This window comes from Cinclus cinclus, chromosome 7, assembly GCF_963662255.1.
Source record: "Cinclus cinclus chromosome 7, bCinCin1.1, whole genome shotgun sequence".
NCBI classification, from domain to species: Eukaryota; Metazoa; Chordata; class Aves; order Passeriformes; family Cinclidae; genus Cinclus; species Cinclus cinclus.
In genome coordinates this window covers 9,440,395-9,462,678 of record NC_085052.1, presented here as the reverse complement: position 1 = coordinate 9,462,678, position 22,284 = coordinate 9,440,395, and positions in this window count along the sequence as shown.

The following is a 22,284-nucleotide window of genomic DNA, read 5'->3' as shown; positions in this document are numbered from 1 at the left end:
CCACAGTGATTAGACTGGGCCAAGAGTACAGGATGTTAGGTGGAATACGCAGCTATTTTTTGGAGAGTATTTTAATGAGGATTTTTCTTGTTCAGATTGTATCCACTGCCTTGGCATAAAGGTGCAAGGCAAGGTTCCTTTTATGGTTCACAAAGAATTCCTTAAAATTATGGTCAGATAGGTGCAAGCAATGAAATTATCATCTCTCAGGTGTGAGGATGCAATTTTCTGCATATCTTTGTGACAACCATCTCCAGAAAAGATTGTTTAAGATAATCCATTTTACATTGCATTGCAGGTTGCTGAAAGCCCAATAGCTTTCAGTCTCTGTGGTTCAGCTAAGGGTAGGTAAATTCTTTAAATATGTATTACTATCAGTGTACATTAATATTAAAAATCATTGTTGATTTCTGGGGACTTGTGACTGTACCTTTGCTAACGAGTGATAGAGGAACCTGAGAGATCTGAGTTTATTGCTGAAAGGAATGCACTTAATATACCTTTTTTCTCCTTTTTTTTTTTTTAAGTTTCTCTTGTTGCACTTTGCTGAAAATCTTCTCAGAGGTCTCTGGGGGATGGTGCAGTGAGGATCTGTAAGCCTGCAAGACAATGTGATGCTTATCTGAAGAACTTTTCCTTCTCATGAAGCTCACTTCCTCCCCAGCCTCACCTGACATTTGGACAGCAGCCACTCACATGTGGAACATTAAAGGATTAAGGGTTTAATGACAATTTTTAAATGCTGTTATTAAAGGGGGACTTCCATCCTGTAGAACACTTGAAAAATAACATTTGTAAAACTGCTTCCTGAGCAGTATATCCCCTTTTCCATTATCTCATCTATTTGTATGCTAATAACAATTGTTTTGCTTTTCTATTCTGTCTCTGCTTGAGCAGTTCAATGCTGAATTTATGATTCTGTGTATTGTGCTCTGAAGATTTTACTTATATTTTAAAAAATGTATCTCAATAATTAATTTCAGATAAATTATTGAGAAAGCAATGGCAGATGCAAAGGAAGAGTGGTCTATATCTAGCAGACTTTAAAAACTGGTATCTTTGAAATATCCTATATTTATATATATACATATACACATATATATATGTATTATTTTCATATTCAGTTATCAGAACACTTTCTTAGCATTTGATGCTTTATGTGATACCACAGAATGCTGACAAAAAAAGAGCATTTTCTCTCAAATTATGCCATAATGAATATCTGAAAAAAATATCTCCTAAGAGAAAAATATACCAGTGTATCTAGACTACACTTCTGTGAAGGAATTCTTGCATATTTAGGAAGAACAGCTCTGCTATCAGGAAACTAAGTGAAGGGTAGACATATAATTTTGAAATTTTCTGCTTATTTGAAATGTTTATATAATGTCATTGTTTAGGTATATTAGTAACAGCCCTGGACTTACTGCAACTTCACTGCCTGCTGAAAGAATTTTTAACCAAAGTTTTCAGTATCTTTTCTGATGTAGACAAGACTCCCACTGTTCCTGTGCACCTCTAAATCTCAGTAAGTGTTTGGATACCCTGTCTTAGCCTGAGATAATTAAGTTATATTAAAACCCCTGTAAGTCACTGGCTCAAGGAGTGGTTGGGGCTGGAAGAGACCTCTGGAGATTGTCAGTCCGAACCTCCATCCCAAAACAAGGACAACTCCCAAGGCAGGTCAGGTTGCTCAGGGCTTCGGGCCGAGCATGGAGAGTACAAAAACTCAGTGGCCCTGTGTTTCAGTGGTTCTTGTGATCCACAGAGAAGATTTATTTCTTTGTGTCCTTGTGGTCTCTGTCTCTCATCCTGCCCTTGTGATTCTACAAGAGGAGTCTGGCTCGTTTTTTATAAAATCCTTTCAAGTAGTAGAAGACAGCAACAAATTCCTCCTGAAGCTGCTCACTGCCAGGCTGAGCATCCTCTGAGCTTTCCTGGAGCACAGAGCCTGTGCTCCAGCCCCAGCCTGATCTCCAGCTGAGCCCTCCCCAGCATGTCAGCAAACTGGTGCTTCTTGTGTGAGCCACAGCACGGCCTTGAGTGGGGATTTTACTGCAGCTCAAGTGACACACCAGGTGTGTCTGAGCTCTGAGCAGCGCTGGCCACACCCAGACACCTCTACCCTCCTGTCTCCTGGTCTCCAAATAAGTCTGTGTTGGTGATATCTGTTGTCTGCTCCTTCACGTCTCTGCAGAGAACTGGCTTTGAAGGACTAAGGGTAGCAGGGAGACTCTTCCTCTATAATGTGGTGGTAAAATATTTTAGAATTTAGACTATGGAAGTAATTTCAGGGCCTAGTTCATCATAGTTTCTCACTCTGGGAAAACCGATCTTCAGAGAGCTGCTCCAAGGCACAGGAATGCTCAGAAGAGTATTTCCATTGACGTTTGTCCTTCTTGCTTTCTATTCTAAAGAAAATCCAATTTTCAACTAAGCTTTCAACTGCATTTGTCATAAAACATGGGCCAATTTCTTTTCTCAGTTACTTCAAGGAGAGCTGATGCCAAGCTGAGCTTCTGTTTTCGTGCAGAACAACATAAAAACCAGGCTCCTTGTTAGCAACACAAAAAGCTCTGTATGGGGAAATGAGCTGTCCTTGGAATGGCACAACTGATATTTTAGCCTCAGGATCCTTTTCTAAAGGTCACAGCACAATTTTAAACCCAGAATATTGCAATGCATTTAAATATCTCAGATGGAGGTTAAACAAGATCTTTTAATGTAAAACAGAAATGAAGAAATCCCATCTACCTTCTTCATGACAGAATTGACATATCCCAGGAATAAACAATTACAAGCAGTGGGAAAATAAAACTGGCTTGTCCATACCATGATCTTGGCTTTCAGACCTTCTTCTTCACTGCAGAGAGGGATGATGATAACCTCTCCAGTGAGGTGGCTGTCTTAGTGGATGAGAGGAGAGAGGCGGATGTTGGTTATCTTAATTTTTGGGACTGACTTTCAACACTGGTTTTCATTAGGTCATCTGAAACAAGCTGATGAAGAAGGGAAATGATAAATGGGAATGACATGGGGTGAAACTGGCTCTGCTTAGAGAGAAATTCAAAGCAAAGCTTCACCGTAGCTGAGAGTTTGTGTTTATAGCACAGAATGATGATGGGTTCATCATAATTTAATTGTTAATCATTCTACAGCAAAATTTATGCTTTTGTACAAACATTTTTACCCTAGGAAAAACATCTTTCTTAAAGTATTTGAACCTTCAAAACATTCCAGTCAATTTATCTGTAAGATGGTAAACCCTGCAAAGCACTCTTGTCCTTACTAAAGGATCAATGAAATTAAAACTATCTCAGTATGCAAGTATTGACTTTTATTCCTAACACTGATTTAAACTGCAAAGGCCTATTAAACTAGAGATCAAAACATCTATCAAAGAGGTCACTTAGCTCTTAAAAAAAATTACAGTATTTAGAAGATAATACAGGGAAAGTGAAAGAAAATACAGGTTTACAATGTAATTAGTGACGAAAGCTTATTAGGTGTTCAGTGTGCTAAATCTTGCCAAAGAGAAAATGGCTTGGACTTTGCCTTGAAAGACAATAGAATGAAAGACAAAGGTTTTTTTTCCACTTTTGCATTATAGAAGATGAAAAACTGAACTCCATGAGAAGCTTGAATCAGTATTGAATGCAAAATTTGGGTGTGAGTCCTAATCCGATATCTTTATCATAAAGCAATTCTTCCTTGTGCTGTGCAGAGATGGGGATAAGGTATTTCAAATAATCCTCAGACTGTGCACTTGAATTAAGGAGCATAAAGGAGGGGGACACCACTGTGCAACCAGAAAGTAGAGTGGCATGAAGATAGATGGTATCTGGGATGAGAGAGGGCTGAAAGAAGAGAAGCAGCATTATGTTTTTTCCATTACAGTGAGTCACTTAAAGAAGAAATGCACACATAAACTGAAGATTTTTTTGTTTTCAACTGCCACAGAGAAGTCATATCAGCAGCTACATAGTTAAAGCAACCTGGCTCCTTTCATGCTCAGGGAGCAATAGTTCCTTTGCTTGCAGAAGGAAATGCACTCACGTGTGCACACACACACTTAAAAATGTTTTAAAAATGTTGTATTTGACTTCCTAGCTAGTTTGAAAATTCTCTTCAAAAATAGCTCTCATGATTGCAGGCTGGCAGAGCTGTTCCTGCCTGGATTTAAATAGGAAAACTCAATTAGAGTTTGAATCTGTTGCACTGAAATGGAATTGTCTCTTGCAAGCAGAGCTCAGTCACGGACACAATAGCATGAATGAGAGGAGAGGGAGAGGAGGAGGTTGTGCCATTGTAGAGGGCAGGTTTGGGGGCTCTGACTAGAATGTTCCATGTCCTGTCACTCTGGAAAGGAAATTTCATTGCACTTCTCCAAGCATGTTCAAGGAAAAGTAGCTTCAATCAGCCTTTTTCCTAGAAGGGGCCCTGCTGGGTCTGGGTGTGGCAAGGATTGGGCACTTAATAGCTCACAGGCACAGAACAGTGACTTGTTCCATGAAGATGACATCCCTTTACTTTACCTCTCTGGCTCTGAACAAACATCCATCTCTACCCAGGCTCTTTCCATCAGGTTTAAGGACGTTTATATTTCTGTAGTCTAGAAATATTTGTGAGGATCTTGGGAAGGCTGGAATTTGGGCACTGGAAAAATGGACTTTTGGTGGCAGGTTCACCACTGGGTTCCCCTCTCCCTCCCTCCTTGTCTCTTCATGTTCCACTGCGGTCTCATGTCTCTCCTGGTGGTTTCCACAGCAGGCTTGCAAGCTGTGAGTGGAGACCCTTCAGTACTGCCTCTGCTCCTGAGAGCCCTGAGATGGCCCCAGCATTTTTCTCATCACTGTGCATTGAGATCTATGTCTAGAAATTACCTCCTCCTCCTGTCCCTCTTATCTGTGATCTTAGCCCGAGCCTTAGTTTAAACTTGCCCTCTAAGTCATCATGTTATTGCTCCTCATAAACAGCAGCTTCCAGCATGACTTATTTTATCTGTGACTTGCATTTGTGTATGAGAGGGAGAAAACAGGTTCATTTCCATCGGAGCAGCTGGCTCCTCTGATCTGCCACCTGGAGACTTGGCTGACAGGGGATGTGTGTCTGCAGGCAGGGCAGACCTGTGCTTCTCCAGCTGTGCCATCTCTGTCATCCTGCAGCCAGGGGGCAAACTTACCCCTTTCTCCTTTGAGACCTGCTGGATGCTGTTAGTGGATGTTATGGGCTGGGAAGAAGATGCACAACTCCTAGCAGTGCAGCAGGCTCCAGGGATCCTCTTGTAAAACCTGCAGTGGAGAGATTCAAGTGTATTCATTGAAGCAGACCAGGATAAAGGTTTGTGCACGTGTGGGAGGGCATGGTGGGCAGGCAGGGCTCAGTCCAGCTCTGATCCCCTGCCCTCCCTTGACTCTGCCATTCCGTGCTACAGACACCCAGCTGGAGATGTCCGTGTGGGCTGTACTGCCCTTTGTCCAGGGGAGAAGGATGACATTAATTAAACGTTTTGTTGTTGTCCTTGGAGAAACTGTTGCAGAAGAGGTGTTTATGTCTTCCTTTGGGCATGTTGTGCAGGTGAGACCAGATGGAGATGATGGAGTTTTGACAGCCACACACTCAGAGGAGCCCTGGGCAAGGGCCAGTGCCCTGCACTGATGTGGTTACAGTCTGTCTATCCTTTGAGCAAGTGCTGATTAATGCTGTAAGGCCCCTCACTGCAGGCTCCTGCTGCTCTTGCCTCCACGGGTGGATGCACCTGCATGGTCTGAACTGAGGTGGTGTCTCATGTGCTTGGGTTACCCAGTCTTTGACATGGGACATCCCATGGATGTTTAATAAACTGTGACAGTTATTGTAACAGCACTCTCCACACTCTGAAGACATCATGCATTTCAGGTTTCTAACTGATTTAGCTTTTGTTTTTTCTTTTTCTTCCATCAGTATGTTGAAATTTTCTTTGGTGTCAGTTTCAAAAGAGGAAAGGAGAGAAATTGGAAAAAATGCCGTCTATGATTTCTGATGGCTGGGAAAAGCAAGGGCAGTGAGCAAGGCAAGAGCCATGGCTCTGTGGTCCAGGGGAATTTTCTGGGGAGGCCATTCATGGCTATGGTTTGCAGGAACAGGGAAAATCCCAGCCATGCCATAGCTGTGATGGGGCCAGCAGCTACCTGATGTTCCTGGGGCTGAGTAAGGCCCTCAGCAAATGTCAGAGCTTGTCAGTGAGAAGGGGATATTTTTCTCACTGTAACAAATCCCAGATTTTTGAGACAAGCAGGTAAGTTTTCCAGGAAGTTCTCCTGAGGAAAACTAGCGAAGCTGCAGTGGCAAAATGGTAAAAATGAAAAAAAAACAACTCATAGCTTGCTCAGACTGTGGCTCCTGCAGCAAAAATGGTGACTGCAGGTCCAGGGATAAAACCCAGGATGGAGATGGGGATGAGATGGGAACAGGCATCAGGCCCAAGAGGGAAATGTTCTGGTCACACACTGCAGACACCATCCACGTGGCCAGCTCTGCCTGCAGCAGGAGCTTCAATGATCTCAGAAGAGAAAGAGCTGAAGTGAAACCACGAGCTTCGCCTGCTGTGAGCTTCTACAGAAAGACACTGGGAAGAGGGGACAGGCACTTGCAGCAAGGGCAGGGCTGCTCCTTGCCCTGCCGGTCCCTTCCGAGCCAGAGCTGGGCAGACACCCCCGGACCCGGGGAGCTGGGGGCAGGAGAAGGGAGGATTCTGCCCTCCGGACAGGGGGAGCTGGGGGCAGGAGAAGGGAGGATTCTGCCCTCCGGACCCGGGGAGCTGGGGGCAGGAGAAGGGAGGATTCTGCCCTCCGGACCCGGGGAGCTGGGGGCAGGAGAAGGGAGGATTCTGGCCACCCTGGAGCCGTGGACAGGCGGTGGCAGCAGCTGAGCCGCTCGGGAGGAGCAGGAGAGGAGGGAGGCAGCGCGGGTGCGGGCGGTGGGAGCGGCTCCGCGCAGCCACAGAGCCCTCTGGTGTTGCTGCTGCGCTGCAGAGCAGCCCCGGGAGCAGCCCGCTGCTTTCGGACAGCGAGCAAGGTAAAAAAAAAAAATAAAATAAAAATGGGTGTCTAAGGTTTATTCGTCCCTGTTTAGAAGTTTTCAGCTTGTGGGTGTTTCTAGAAGGCAAGAGTGGGAGGAGCGAAACGATCCCTTGTGGGTAGGAGAAGGAGATATATTCTGTACAACTTCTAAAAAGCCAAACACCAGGAGGAAGAATTTACTCTGGAGCTGTTCCCGTATGCTAACCATTATTAATTGATTGATTTTTCAGATAATATTATAGCTTCTTAAAGAAACCCAAGCTCCAAGAATTTGTTGTTTCAGCCAAAAGAAAACAGTAAAAAAAATGTTTTTATAACAAAAAGCCAAACCAAACCAAAACAAACCCCCCAAAAAACCCTGTTAATTTTTAAAATGCAGAAAAAACAATATATATATATTTTAAGTAAAACCTAAAAAAACACCCTTTGGCTGAACTGTCAAATCTCGGAAGACTTAAAGTTCAGGCAACCTTAGATCCACCTCCCTTCACCTCTGTCTCTCTTTAAGGGAAGCCACCTCAGGTACAGGGACTTTGTGCAGGCTAATGAGGTATCGGGAAGCCCTGCTCCAGTGGAGTCCCCAGGGACATAATTCTGTCTTCCCCTGGCAGTCATATATCACTGGACAGGTTCCCAGAAGTCACAAGCAGATTAAATATTACAGGATCTTTTCCATTGCAATGGCACAGGTATACTTGCCTCTCTAATGGTTTCAGAAAGCATAAAGCCAGAAAGGACTATTAGGTCATTTTAATTTGCTCACTGGTAGTTTTGTGTAATGTTTTCTATTAACTAGAAATTAATCAACAGCAGGCACCACCAGCAAGGAAAAAAAGATGTCATCAAAATTAAGAATGCTTTATAACTACCGTGAGAGGAAAAAAAGGGGCAGAAAGTGATTGCGAAAACATTTTACCATGCTGCAGAAAAATGCAAAAGTTGTCTTTCCCTCTGTTGGCACTGAACTACAATGAATCTGAACAGGGAGAAAATTATTTCCTGCATTCAGATCCAATGGTCTCCAAACCCCTGATAATACAAGCAAAGAATGTACAACTCAATCAGCCAAATACAGTGCAAGGGAGGTCTTGTTCTCAATCATATCCACAAATGGCAAACAGAGCTGTGTGTCAGAATCTGTTCTTTTCTTATTTGCAATCAGTAGAATAGACTCTTCTTGTATATGTCTAAAATGTTCATGAGTTTGGAAACAGGTGGTGAGAGTTCAGGAAGCTGATGTCTGTTTTGAAATTTCCCATTTACTGAAGTTGTATTTCTAATAATTCAAGATGCTGTCACATTAAATAAAATTATTCCAATGATGTTGCTCTGTATGTGTCAGTTTGTGTTTCAGTAATGTATCCTGCATTTTGGCCGCCTAGGATTAATTTTTGGATAAAAAGTTATTTTTCTTTATGTTGCTGCCAGCATGATTCTATTTGAATTCAGTGTTGTTAATAGAAATGTAAGAATGAGGATCTGTTTTAGTGTTCCCTTTAGTTTACATTGATTAGTTTACATTAATTGTCATCTGAGCTGTTGCATTACCACCTTACCAGAATATTTGGATTGTTTTTTTCTTAAAGATTTTCCCTTCAAAGTTTAATTAAGTTAGTTTATGAAAATATTTTTACTCATTGCAGATTTGGGAAATACTGCATTATTTCAGAACAAAGCTCCTGGGTCTCTTATTTCTTGTCATCAGAAAAATATGTTCATACAAGACTGAGAAGTATACAGATTTGAAAAATAGTCAAAAGAGCTGAGTATTACAGCATGAATTTTTGGCGTTGTGTTATGTCAAGACAAATAAGGTGCTGCCCAGAGTGTTCTCTGCTATAGTTTTAGTAATTTATTTTTATTTTTAAGTGGGATTCTTGGCCTGGGTCATGATTAGGAAAGTTATTATGTCATTTTCCTACTGATTCTTTTTCTCATTGTCTTCTTGCAAAGCCACCTCTTCTCCTATCAACTCTAATTGAATTTACTGCCTGTATTAGATTCTTAGATTCACCATATGCTCTCTGTCTAATAATTTTTTCAGATTAATTGTAACAACACAATGAGCAAGTGAATGCACAGCCTGTAGGAGAGGTCACAGAGCATCTTGTTGTTGCACATGGTGTTGTAGCTGTCCTGGAAGCTACCAGGTGGGTGTTGCAGAAATTTATATTCTTCTTTTAAATGTGAGGAAAATTTAAGGAACTGGTACGAGATGGTTGCTAAATGCTTCCAGTCCAGAGAAAGAGAAAAGTGTCATTTAAACAATCAGGGAAAGAAGCTGAACTGCTGTGATTCTCAGCTCAAAGAAAGTCTGTAAAAAGCCTGAATTTCAAGATTTATGTCTGAAATATGAATTCTGCTTCTCTGTTCCCACTCATCTCTTCATATTGGGTACGTTTTCATGGATTACTTAAAAAAAAGGGGTTTTATGTGCAAACTATCTGTCTGTTTCATGTTACCCTTGCCAGAAGGTGTCTCACTTGCATGATCATTGCAAGGACCTGTAGGATCATCTACACTCTATGAGCTATCTTTAAGTGCACTACATATTGCTAGCTTGGTTTAAGATGATGTATTGCAGCCAGCCAGCAAGATAATTAAGAGAATATATTAAGCTAACCTGAGTGAGTGCAAAGCTTGAATAAGCACAGCACATCTCACAAATTCTATTTAGCAACAGAAATATTTTTTTCCAATGTGGATTGTGTTGAAAGGAGACAAAACCAATAAGGAAAAAGGGAGAAAGAGAGAAGGATGAAAGAAAAAAACTGATGAGGAGGTATTCAGGTACTGCAGGGAGTGGAAGAGCTGAAGGAGATGGGAGAAGATGGGAGTTTGTGTATGAGGGGGGAACAGAACAGTGGGGTAACGCAGTCTGGATGGGAGAGGAGATGGCAGTGGAACCAGGAAAGGGGACCAAGTGTCCCAGGCCAGCAGCTCTAGCACTTGTCACATCCCTGGGTTGCACTGTTCCTTTATCCAGCTGGATCCCATCCGTGAGAGATGTTCTCGCTGGGCTGAGACCTGCCCTGGCAGGAGGCTCTGTAGCTCCAATTACAAAGTAATTAGCTCACTTGAGAGCAGGAGATATGATGGAACAAGGGGCAGAGAGGAAAGCATAGCTAAGAAGTTGCTTTAATGAATTTGGCTTTCCTCCTTGAAAGTTTGAAGACATGAAAGGTGTTTTCAAGGAAGCAGGAAAGCTTGCTTAAGGAATGGATTATTCAGAGCTTAAAAAGTGTTGATTGCAAATTGCTCTGTGTATGCTTTAGGTTGTTAAGTGTAAAGAGCTCTTAATAACTAAGCTAATAAACTCCTCAGTGTTTCACCTTGGTATTTTTATTTATGTCTTCAGAGGTACACTAACTTGCTGCATAAATAGCAAGGCATGTTTGCTCTTGGAGTAAATGACAAACATACTAAAAAAATTCTTCAACATAGCAAGAAATTAGGATTTTTCTTTTCATTTATTTTATTGTCCTTTGGTATTTTTTGTGTTTCCTGTTATCCTCAAGTAAACACAAACTTCACCCATGTGATCTTTCTGGAATATCTAGCAGATCTCTGTTTGCATCCAAGTGACACATGAAACCTGATAACACTGATGTGGGGTGAAGGGAGGCCCTTTAAAATGTGGATTAACTTAAAATGCTTTAAGAATTAGGACTTTTTAAGATAACCGTAGCCATTTAACTTGATCTCTCAATTCCTAATGAAAGTTCTTGCCATCTTCTTTTTAAAAACAATTCACAGACTGACTTGCAAATCAGACCTTTTCCTGAGAAGTGAGAGTTTACAGTTGCTTTTGTTGGTGGGCAGAAAGATCTTGAAAAAGCTGTTACCCAGCTATTCTTAATGCCTTTCCCTGAGGCAGGCAGGGCATGTTTGGGCTCTACTTATTGATCTGTGTTATGAAACAATTACGGTAGCATTCATGAGCCTTGAAAGCCATAAGCAAAGATAATATGCACACTTCACTTAATTCAATAAGTTTGGTGGGGGGTGTAATAGGCCTCTTGGAGCGTAGCTTGAGGAAATCATCTTGGTTTACACTGCTTGAGGAGGCTCTGATAATGTATTTAATAACAGCAACAATAAAAATAAGGCTACCTGGGTTATATGGTGTTGCAAAACCTCTGCTCTCAGCTGTCATTCGCACTAGCCTTGGCTGGCCCCAGAGCTCCTCTGTGCCTATGCCTGTGGGAAGAGAGGGAACAAGTGCACCCCTGCCTTTCTTCTTTGTGTTGAGATGGCAAAATAATTCAGGCAGAAACTGCCTCTGTCTGGCTCTGCACAGCACCTGCTAAAGTGAAGTCTCATTTAACTGGGGCTCTCAAATATTGCAGTAGTACAAATAATTTCATGTAATGATTTCATTTTGTTTCCAGTCCCTGGCTTTATCCAGAGACTCACAGTGGAACTATTAGGCATGTCTGGAGTTGTTATGAACCTCTTTTCCCAAAAGTGATTTATCTGACTGAAGATAATACAGCGTAATTGTACGTCAGCCTCTGATTATTCTTCTAGGAAAGCTCAGCTCCTGTCCTTCTGAAAACCATCTCAAACATGAAGACAGGAGCTACTCTAAACCCAGACACTGTCCCTTCAGACTGGGCTGGTCCTGTAAAAAACAAAAGCCTGCTGCCTGGATGTATACATTGTGCAGGCTGCAAGGAGCATCTCTAGCACAGAACAAGGCAGAGGAATGGGATCCAGTGACTGTACAAGGAATATCAACACTCTGAACTACTTTGTGAATAAAGCAATAGAGGGGACCAGCTTTCCTTGATGGAGGGTACATGTGGGCCTGCAGGAATAATTTGAAGGGGTTGGACTTTGAAAAATACTCTACAGCCAAGCTAAGAAAGCCAGCATTGGGCTGACATTCTTCTTTAAAGTCCTGGCTGATGTGTTGAAATGTCTTTCATAACTCAGTTCTGAAAGCCTTCCTGTGCAAGCATGAAACCTCTTTGTCACTCTTACCCTAAGCCATCACACACAGTATATTTTTTGTCATTCAAATGGTCTGCCCACAGGAAAGGATGGGGCTTAGTCTCACCTGGAGCTATCACTAATGTTGCACTGTTCTGTGGCTAAAGCCCATGCTGGGAACACCCTCTGAATATCACACAGCTCATTGATATGGTACAGCAGTGGATTTTGGCTTGCAAGGCTTTGGGTCCTGTCTCCCAGGCTTGCTGAACCTCAGAAGCCTAAGCAGAAACCTGTGGTTTTCTTTCACACGTTGTAGGTTACATGTCCCAAATTCTGGTAGCAAAACAGGTGATTTCAGGTGCTGAGAACGAGTAATTGCAAATTGTCATTCCCTGCATATCTACTGCAAACAGTAAACAGCTATGCAGGAGTACCTGGCTCTTTGACTAGTTGACTCGAAGTCCTGTAGCTTCAGTGAATTTAAAAACAGGGCTTTTCAGGGTATCTTCAAAATACTGGCCTCTGGCAAGCAAGATCCTCATTTGTTAAAATGATCAATAATAATTTGTTGAAATAATCAGCTTATAACAGCCTCAGCAACCTTTTTCCTTTTGCCCCAGCCCTTCACTGAATGAATTTAATGCCCTGAAAAATACCCTGGTAGCTGTGGGGTCTTGCTTCATATAAGCAACCAACAGTGAGTTGGTCCAATAGCTGTGCTGGAAATACCAAGTTATCTCTTTATCCCCTTCCTTCACCGTCATTTTTGTCTGTTAGTTTGCTTTTGTTTTTCCTTCTTGGCATGGGAGATTTATCATATTTCAGATATAGATTTCTGGGGCCATGAAAAGCCAGAGAAACTTTAAAAATGTAATTGAAGGATCAAAATTCAAAATCTTGAGCTTGGTTAAGTAAGCAAGTCTGGGCAAACAGTGAGTGCCAGTGATCTGCTCTTTTGAAATTGAGAGCTATCTTAGTGGAACAGAATCTGCTTGGAAGCAGGTAAAATGTATAAAATGTATAAAAACCTCAGACACACTTCACACTGACAGGCACAAGCTATGTGCAGATTGGTAAAATATGTCTGTGTTCTCCCTGGTGTTTTTCTTGAGCGCAAGCATTTGTTCTACTTTGACTTTAATTAGTCCCTCATAGTGCTGCTCTGACAGACTAAATTAGGTGTCAGTAATAATATACTTTGTAAATGCTATGTCTGTACAGAAATTCTCCATGCCAAGGCTAGAATTGTTTTCCATGTCTATCCACTGCACATAATTATACATTAATGTAGAAATAAATGTGAAACACTGGCTAGATCTTAAATAGTGCTGTTTCTCAGGTACTACTCCTGTTGTTAGTGGCTAGTCCACAGTAATTAAGCTCCTCAATCAAGTGAAAGAAATGTTTAATATGGAGATAAGGTGTAGCAATTAGCACTAGACTCTGTTCAGAGCTGATCTGTTTATTTAGTAGAGCTGATCATGATGTACAGACACTGAGATATTTCTGCAAACATTTTCGCAAACATTTTCCTGCCTATTGTGTTTCTTAAGCTGTGATCTTCAACATGATACCAAATTTTGCTGTACTGTCAATGTGCCCTGGTTTGGGTCAAAATCAGTTCAAGCCAATTCCTGTTATCTGCTGCTGTGAACTTTGCCTGAGTCTCTTGGTCTGTTTCAGATCACAGGCTTGAGCTTGAGCATGAGTTCAAGTTGCAAGGTAACACACAGGCTGTCAACTGAGATTTTAAGATCAAAATGAATCTTTGAGATATTTATAACATTGAATACAGAACTTCCTCTGATTACTCCTGTTTGGAGTCCAGCAGGTTTGGTCTTCATCAAAACAGTGCTTCTAGTGCTGCTTCTGTCCTAACCAGAAGACACCAAGAGGCAGAGATCCTGACATCTCCCTTTGCTGATTGTCCTTATCCCAGGTCACCCTCATTGTTACATAATTTTGTACTGGAATAATGGAGAACCACAAGAAAACAGAACAATATTTGATCCATATTTGTATCCTACAAAAAGCAACCCCCTCCTTTCTATCAAGGAAAAGATGCTAATTTCTACATCATCAGATGTTTTGTAGGAAAACGAGGAGTATTCCTAATCAAAACCATATTTCTGGTTGGATTTTCTTGTAGCTGGCAATGAAAAAAGTAATCACTGTTTGTTGACACTTCTCAGTGACATTTCAGAAAGAGATACAATGTAAAAATAAGAATATTATGTGCTTTTCATGAAAAAGTTTAATAGAAAAGCTTTTTCTATTTTTCTTTTTATTTGATATACTTTGAACTTATACAAAGAATTTAGAAAATTCTGGGTAAATAGCCAGTCAGATGACAAGTCTTTATGTTTTCGTTTTCATCCTTTAAAAACAGAGCTATGTCTTTGTCGGTGTTCACAGTTTCTTTTTCTTTAAGACTAAATTCAATGCTGCAGGGAAATTAGACTGGAGTAACATTTTTCTTTTCTTTTTTTCTCATATTTTGTAATGTTGTGTTCTAAAATTTGAAACTTATGAAATCTTTTCAAAATATTCCATATGAATGGGAACTCTGCAGAAATAACAGACTTTAATTTGTCTAGTGGGCTGTAGCCTGAAGAGAGAGAGAGTCTCATTGTGGCTTCTCAGTGGTGGCTGCTTTCTCAATAATGAAACATGAAGAACAATTTTCTTACCTTGCATTTATACAAAACTTAGGAGTGGAAAAATGGGAAACTTTAAAAAACTTCTCAAACAAGACTTCTAACCATTCTTCAAGCCTCCCAGGGATCAATGAGCTTTGCAGATCAATGCTGTTATTACTTGAATGAGAGGACTTCAGAAAGTCATCACATACAGGCAGGAGCCTATGGTTTGTGGCAAACCCTATTGGAAATGAGCATCTGTTTTTCCCTATGTGACTTCCTATGCTCTTCAAAAGGGAGTAGTTTGAGAGGTGTTTGGAATTCAGCATTTAAAATGGAATCTGTAACAAAACTCAGCATGCGAACTGCAAGAAAGTATTTAAGCAGTTTGAGTGAGACTCAGAAACTGGTTTAAAAAGCATTTCCTGAAGGTACAATCACTTCTGGCACCAGAGTAGAAACACTTATGCATATTTCTGCACCCTGGGGCAGTTTTCAAGAATGTACCTAATGTTAAATCTGAACTCAAAGGGCTTTAATTTTTCTGTTTGATGGGGAGCACTCATTATGCAAATAAGATAGCCTTTGGTCAGGTGACTATATTCCAAATTTTTTTCTATTTTGAAAGGATGCTAGTTTAAAATGGAAATTTCCACATTGAAGCTAGCTATTTTGTCACAGCTTTTTAGTGTGCCTCGAAGATGTGAAGTGGAACACAATCAGACACAAGCATGATTAGTAAAGCCCCATCCTGGCATAAAAGGAGTCCTGTCTCAATTTGGTACAGCCACTTTTATAACTCCTCTCTGACAGGGAAATTGCAGCAACCTCCACTTGTCCTTGACTTCATGGCGCAGGTAAAATATCCTTGCTTGACTCCATGTCTGGCCTCTGGTGGCCAGCTACATCCCATACTTCCTCACCTACCTTCACACTGGGTTTCTGGGGCAGAGACAATTTGAGCCAGGGTTATAATGGTAGCTATTTTCTTTATTCTGCTTTACAGTATTCTTGCTTTCCCCCTGACATTTGATGTCTAAGAGGGACCTCAGCCCAGTCTTCCTGGCCAACATCTCCAGTGTGACAGACCCACGCTGAGCAGTGAGAGATGTGGCCATGTGAGAGGTAGGTGGATGTTTTGGCCCATGGTGTCCATTTCTTCCACCTGGTGGATTCCTTGGCTTTCCTGGGTGTGGACAAGCATGCAGGCATGCTTTGTCTGGTGGCTACATGAGGTAAGCAAGGGCCTTATTCACTACCAGCAAAGTCAAGGAATGAGCCACAAGAGGCTCTGATCTTTGCTTGTAAAGCTCATATGCCATGACAGAGGCAATACAGTGAGGGGATTTTACATCTGCAAGGATTTTTTTTTTTTTTTTCTGCTGATACTTTCCTTCCTCCAGCACTAGCACTTCTAGCAGTCCCAAAAATCTTATGGACAATTCAGGGGGTTTGACCCCCATCAAGACGGTGAAATCTGAGGGCTATTAGGAACCAGGCTTTAACCTCTAGGGAAAAGGCAGTCCATAAGGAACATGAAAAATTGAAAAGCAAGAAAAACCTTTATGTAACTTTAAAAACCCTATCCCCCATTGACTACTCTGCTTCAGAACATGGAGGCAGGAACCTGGACATGAATCTCCAGGAGCTCAGTGAGGGTCTGGTGGAGCCCCTCCCTGGGAACAGTGAAGGCAAAGAACCAGCCTCCCTTCTCTGGTGCCTCTTGTTCAGAAGAAACCATTAATTATCTGACCTAGTACCTGTGATACATTCAGATATTTCATCCCTAGCTTGAGTTTCCTTACAAATAACTCTCATTATTTGTGCTGGGCTGGTGGTAAGACATCTGCTTTCTAACATCCAAAAGGGATTTGTTGTGCAGCTCTGAGGAGAGCTTCCTCTGCTGAGTTTGGCTTGTTTAATTAACAGTTTGCAAAATGCTTTGGATCCATCTGGAGGAACGATCTTCCTGAAATGGGGCTCGTTATTCTAACAATACAAACCAACCTGGGTGAGCAGGGGCTGGGGGACCAAACCTTGTCTATAAGGAAGATTCGTGACAGGGGATGGGAGGCTTGCTGAGGGGGAAGCAGGTGGCTCTTGTAAGTTGAGTGGGAGCTCTGATCTCCTGGGGAGGTGAGCAACAGCAGCACAAGTGCCGAGACTGACAGGAAAAGTTACTGGAAGTGCTTTCCTATGTTGCTGGGCACAGCTGCAGCAAAGTGCTTTGCTGTGTTTGAATACTTCGTGTTGCTGAGCTTGCAGCTGGAGAATTACAGAGCCAGGCAGGGAAAACTGTACACAGTGAGCTTCACTTTTCAGCCAACAATGTAAAGTGATCAGGGTGCATGATATCAGGACTCCAGGCCTTCAGGAGTTTGGGGATGAAATTAAACAACTTTGGGACTTTTTCAGATGAAGAATACAAAAGCAGCTGCTGAGCAGCCTGGCACACAGATTTGGCTCAGTCTCCCCCTTTCCCAAGCATTCTGTTTGTCACGTGCTGCGCGTGGTTGTGTCTAAGGGCGGTCAAAGCTATTAATTCCCACTTGCCTCTCTTTAATTCTGTGCAGAGGAACATTGGGGCAGGGCCAGGCAGCTCCCAGGGTAATGGCCCGTGGCATTCGCCCTGTGGTTACAACTGCTTCTGCCTGGGGTGCGCCCTGCTCAGCTGTGCCACTTTCTCCTTAAAGACTCCCACTCCCTCCTGTTTTGTTTAGCCAGGAACAGCCTGGCAACAGAGTTCTTCCTGTGTTGGCAAGAACATTTTGGAAGGAAGAGAAATGCTATTACCTTATCAGCAAATCATTTTCCACAGGCTTTTTATTGACCTGCTGCATAGGAAGTAGTGAGCTATGTATGGGGAAGGCTGAAGAGGATACACTGTTTTTTTTCTGGTATCTGGATCATGTTTGGTGCAATGGTAGAACCCTTTGAAACCTAGCATCTTATTTTTCTGACACTTGGAAAAAATAGACCCTGAAAGAAGAACAACAAGCAAACCAATCAAAAACATATTTTCCTAAAATATGCATAAACTTTCCCTTCCAGTAAGAAAATACCCTAAGGACATTGGATCTCAGCACTGAATCCAAGACTTTAGAAACAGGATGCATAAGGCAGGCAATGTTGCCAAGGTCACATGCTGTGTGCTTCTGTTGCCTTCATCCTTGGAGGAAATGCTGGGGCCACCAGGAAGATCCATGCTCCTGTGCCATTTCAGGGACATGCCAGGAGGAGGAGAGCCAGGACCCTCGTTCTTGGTCTTGCTTGGGTGGACGAGTGCCTCCCAGTCTGCTGTGTCCACAGCTGAACAGGTACAATTCCTACACGGGTTGGACCTTCTCTGTTTTTGTCTAGATAAGGCTGTGGGATGTTTTCTGAGCTGGGATTCATTACTGTACTGGTGCAAACAAAAACAAATCTGTGATTTCCTTTTTCAAATCCCATTTTGGGCTTTTTCAATCTCCCTGCTGATTTTGTTCTAAGGGAATACCAGTGAATTTCCTGGTGTCATACCAGAATCAGACATTAATGTTGAAAATTTTAGGACTGGGTTGGTATTTTCTCTTACTTTATTTTCAGAAATGAGTCGACAAAGTGCTAACATTGGTGACCTGACTTTACACAGCATGCTCTGAGTTTCACTGTGCATTTATAGCCTGTCCAGGGAAGCTTCCTTCTGTACAGATGCAGAAAGTTATGGAAGATCACTCATAGACACAAATATATATTTTCAAGAGGCATAAAAGATGCTCAAGGACTGTTTAGGTTTTTTCCTTTTGAAAAGACCCAGATGCTTAATTAAAGGCCCAAAACCAGGCTTTTCAAAAGCTATAGAGGAGTCTTGACCCATCCAAAAAGTACAGTGAAAGAGAAAAGAAAGGACAGAAGCAAGTACCTTCATTCTTTATGCCAAGGAAACATTCTGGTGTGGTGGCTTCTCTGAGGTTATTGGGAAAGGTGAGTTGGGTAGCAGTACCACAGCACCTACCCCGTGTCCCATTTCTGGAGCTTTTGAGTACCCAGGAGCAGTTGCACAGAGGTGCTCAGTGCCTCTTGACAAGAGCTTTCATCCTTCCTCAGAGTCATGGATGTACCTGGGGTACCTGAGGTTGCTCAGCTGAAAATCAGAGCCATGAGGCAAAATGAGATGAGGATAGGAAAATCTGTCAGAGGACAGGAATAAAACACCATAACCTGACTGTCAAAGGGAATCAAGCTCCTGCTCTGTGCAGTGATACAGAAATCTGTGTAAGTCATAGCAGGACAATCTCAGGACACTGTCAGCCACACACATCTGGCAGGTATTTCCCCATTTTTGACTATTTTGCTCTTCCAAGTACCATCAGAGCTTGGCAAATTCTGCTTCCTTGAGTGTTTCTCAGTCTCCACAGTCATAAGTGTGAGAAGGCAGTGGCTGCTGTAGGATGTGCCCATATGCTGTAGAGCAGGTATTGTTCCCAGGCAGCTGGGATAGGTTGCTTATATGCTATGAAGGTTCCTGTCTTTTGCCAGGAAAAGTCAGTTGATGCTTTATTAGATAAAGCAAAAATTCAGAATAAATTTCAGCAAATGAAATAAAACATTACTTGACAAGTAACTTCAACATCAGCTGTAATTAAATACACTACTTTTAAAATGAAGAATCAGCTTTTTTCATCTCTTTGCTATCAGTCTTTATTTCTAAAGTTTTCACAGTTGCAGAAAACAAAAAAAACCCCTCACCTTTGCTTTTAATGCATTGAAAAGTTCAGAGAAAGACTTCAAGATGAACACTTGTAATAATTTCACAGAAATAATTCTAGATTTATAGCTGAGTTTATAGTTCTACCTCAAGTGCTGGTTCTTTTTAAGGTGTATCTATAATTCCAAGAGACTTTCTAAAGAGATTTAAATCTTTTAATCCCTTTTCTTCCCTTTCCCAGGCAGAATTTAGTATTTATGCTAAATTGCCTGCAGTTTAGATGTTACAGACTTTCAAAATCCAGCCAGTATTTTTTGTAAACAACATCACTACAACATAAAATGTTCAAATATCATTGCTACTCATAAGTTAAACAATTAGTAGTTGGGCCAAAAGTAAAGTACAATAACTTCATTGAAGCAAAACAAACTTGGACTAATTTCCTTTAAGTACAGTCCAACCCATTCTTCCCTTTAGCACTATATTATCCTGCTTTATTTTCCATAACACTCCTTATGCTGGCCTCTAAATTTCTTTGCAAAAAAATGGGGTTTTGTCTGCAATCTCTTTGGTCATAACTTCTGCAGTAATTGCTATTAGCACCAGGATGAACTCATTTTTCTCATAATTAAAAAAAAAAAAAAACAAAAACATGAATGCTGCATTTCCACCTCCTCTCCTAATAAAAGCGATAACAAACCCAACAGTAGGCACATTTTAAACAAGGTACAGCTGAAAAATGCAGTGATCTCAGTGGTGTTTGCAGTTTAGGAGCTGAGAAAAAATGCATTCATGGTTTACATAAAAGATTAGTGCTTAATCCTGTTTTCATGGTGTCAGTGGGAGTTCTGCCATCATTCAGTAAAGAAGGGGCAGATCCTTAATCTGTTCAGTGAAATGGCTTGTCCAAGGATTGTAACTTTCAGTGCACAAAAGCACACATAATCTGCGGCCAAAATAAACTGAAAATGAAAATCCAGCCCTGTCTTTGGTGCCGAAGCATTGTCTCAGATCCTGCTCTGAAACTGGGGCTGTTGTGTGTAAATGATTGAGCAGGTTCAGTAAAGAGCACACAGAATGACATTTTCCCTGGGAATATTTGATGTAATATCCAAATTTTGCTACACAAAATAGTCCAACCCACAAAGATTCTGATAACACAGGATGGTACCGGCAAAGACAAGAGACTTTATGTGGAACTCAGTTTGTGTCCAGGGCTCCAGTTGCAAGGCAACCCTTCCTGCACCTTAACTGTTTCTCTGCTATGTTGAGAGGAATATTTTCTTTTCCTGAATTACTTTTTTGATAAATAATTTTCCTGATGTGGTACCCCATGTACTGCCCTGAAAGGAGGATGCCATGAGGTGAGGGTTGGTCACTTCTCCCAAATAACAAGTGGTAGGATAAAAGGAAACATCCACAAGATGCACTAGGGAAGATTTAGACTGACTATTAGAAAGAATTTCTTCTCTGAAAAGGTTGTCAAGCCCTGGAAGTGGTAGTGTGACCATCCCTGGAGGTATCTGTAAGGTGTGTAAATGTGGCACTGAGGGACATGGCTTAGTGTTGGACTTGGTAATGCTGGATAAGCAATTGGACTTAATGGTCTTAAAAGTTTTTTCCAACCTAAAAAATTCTGTGATTCTATATATTGTGACAGCTGATGCTCCTGCATTTCCTCAAGGCGTTTGTGTGCTGCATTGTCATTGCTATGAGGAAGAATGTGTTTGCAGAGAGATCTTGGCAAACTATTTGAGTTCTCAAATTTTAAGCTCCATACCTCCCATGATGAACTGAACAAGAAAGGCAACAGCATAGTTACAGTTTGGTTTCTCCTTAAGTACAAACACTTTTTAAAAATTACTTTTTAAATTTCCTTTCTGAGCTAGAAGAAGAGATGCTTTGTGGCCAAACCAGATTCACAGCAGGGTGATTAAGCACCATCTCAGCCTGGTTGTTAAGGATCCTGCTGGGAACAATTGCCAGCAATTTTTTGAGTGGTCCTAGTATCATGTGAATTCAGTTCCAGTGCAGTCATGCAATGGTATGAATGGATTGTAAAAGTAACTGAGTGCTCTCTCCAGGGACTGCCTTTAGCAGCAGAAATCCTCCTCAGTTCAGTCTAGAAGGATTAGACCACCAGATACCACTGCCTGTGTGATGAGTGTTTTGTGAGAATTTTTGCTCTGGTTAATTGTGAAGAAAATTCTGCCCACATGACAAAAGGACCCAACACAAGTGACAAATGTATCAGGAATGGAAGAGCTCCTAGGGCTCCTTGAGAGCCCAGCTGGACACAGTGGCTGGTGCTGCTATTTGAAGCAAACTATATGAAGCTCATAGCACTGCTAACCTTGTTCTTTGGACAGTGTGTTTCATTTTCTGTATTTGTCAGTTGGATGTGTTCCTTGGAAATTACATTTCCTTGGAAAGAAAATATAGTAAGGGATGGTAAGAAGCTGACAGCAGTGCAATAGGGTTATGCAAAAGAGAATGTAAAGAATATCAAATAATTGACTTTTGCAAATCTGAGTTCTTTTTGTCGTTGTATCTGTCAGCAGCTTAGCATAGAGAGACTCTACAGGAGCAGAACTTAGGCAGTAAAGCTGTCACAGCAAAGACTTTAGCTAGGCAGAAATTATTCTTGTTGAACCCAAGGTCAGTGACAAATACAGAATCTAAAAGGAAAACACAAACCCTAAACACAGAAATTAGTATCCTCACAAAGGGGAATTGCAGTGATAAACCAATTTGTCACATGTATTTGTCATAATATACTGTAGTTGTCACATGTAGTTCCTTCTTCCTCCCATTGAGGTGGCGACTCAGATGTACCAGATATTTTAGAAACATATTTGTAAACACTGTCTTTGTTAAGATCTTCTAGAATAAATTTCTCAATGTGTAAGGTATAATTGTACATATCACTGACTCCATAGGTAGATTTCCACACAACTTC